This window comes from Suncus etruscus, chromosome 1 (assembly GCF_024139225.1).
Source record: "Suncus etruscus isolate mSunEtr1 chromosome 1, mSunEtr1.pri.cur, whole genome shotgun sequence".
Classification (NCBI taxonomy): Eukaryota; Metazoa; Chordata; class Mammalia; order Eulipotyphla; family Soricidae; genus Suncus; species Suncus etruscus.
This window is the reverse complement of record NC_064848.1, coordinates 162,233,467-162,234,452: the sequence shown is the minus strand read 5'-3', so window position 1 is coordinate 162,234,452 and position 986 is coordinate 162,233,467. Positions and strand designations below refer to the sequence as shown.

General features: G+C 39.5%; 1 non-coding gene across 1 annotated transcript; it reads right to left on the bottom strand.

The window, feature by feature from the left end:
• Positions 1 to 405: 405 nt before the first annotated feature.
• LOC126028040 (U6 spliceosomal RNA) lies at positions 406 to 509 on the bottom strand. The gene has a single exon (XR_007502367.1). It is a non-coding gene; the product is annotated as a U6 spliceosomal RNA (small nuclear RNA).
• Positions 510 to 986: the final 477 nt, after the last annotated feature.

Below are 986 nucleotides of genomic sequence, written 5' to 3'. Positions count from 1 at the left end.
ATCTGATTTTAGTTCTGAATATATACCCAGAAGTGAACTAATTGGATCACATGGCTGTTCTGGTTTTCATTAAAAAAATATTTTCTTTGCTTGAAACACCATACTTTACAGAGTTGCTCATGATGCAATTATTTCTTGCATTCAATGTTCCATCACCAATTCCACCACCATCATAACATTCCTTCTACCATTGTCCCAAGTTTCCCACCCTAGCCTAAGCCTGCTTTTTGGCAGGTACAAATAATTTACTTAATATTGCTTTTTACAACTAAATGGTACTGGAATTATCAGAAAAGACTAAGAGAAAATTAGTGAAAATTATCATATCTCGTTAGAAGGTCATTATGTCACACCACTAAGCTATTTATTGCTAGCTGAAAATTTTGTTGTTGGTTTTGTTTGTTGAAAAATATGGAATGCTTCATGAATTTGTATGTCATCCTTGTGCAGGGGCCATGGTAATCTCTGTGTCATTCCAATTTTAGTTTATGTGTTGCCAAAGCGAGCACTGGTTTTCATTTTTTTGTTTCTTTGTTTTTTTTTTTTTTTTTTTTTTTTTGAGGGTGGGGACACACCTGGCAGCTCTGAGATGTTACTCCTGGTTCTGCACTCAGAAATCTCTCCTGGCAGGTTCAGGGAACCATATAGAATGCTGGGGATTGAATCTGGGTCGGTAGCATGCAAGACAAATGAACTCTCCCCTGTGCTATTGCTCTGGCTCCTGGTTTTCATTTTCAAAGGAACACAGTAGCTCCCCTAATTTTCACTCCCATTCACAGTGCCCAAGTTTGCCTTCCTTCACAACCTCACCAGCATTTGTCTCAGGTTCCTCACTATAGCAACTCTCTCTCTCTCTCTCTCTCTCTCTCTCTCTCTCTCTCTCTCTCTGTCTTTCTCTCTCTCTGTCTCTCTCTGCTCTTTCTGTCTCTCTCTGCTCTCTCTGTCTCTCTCTTTGTCTCTCTTTCTCTCTCTCTCTTGGTTTTTGG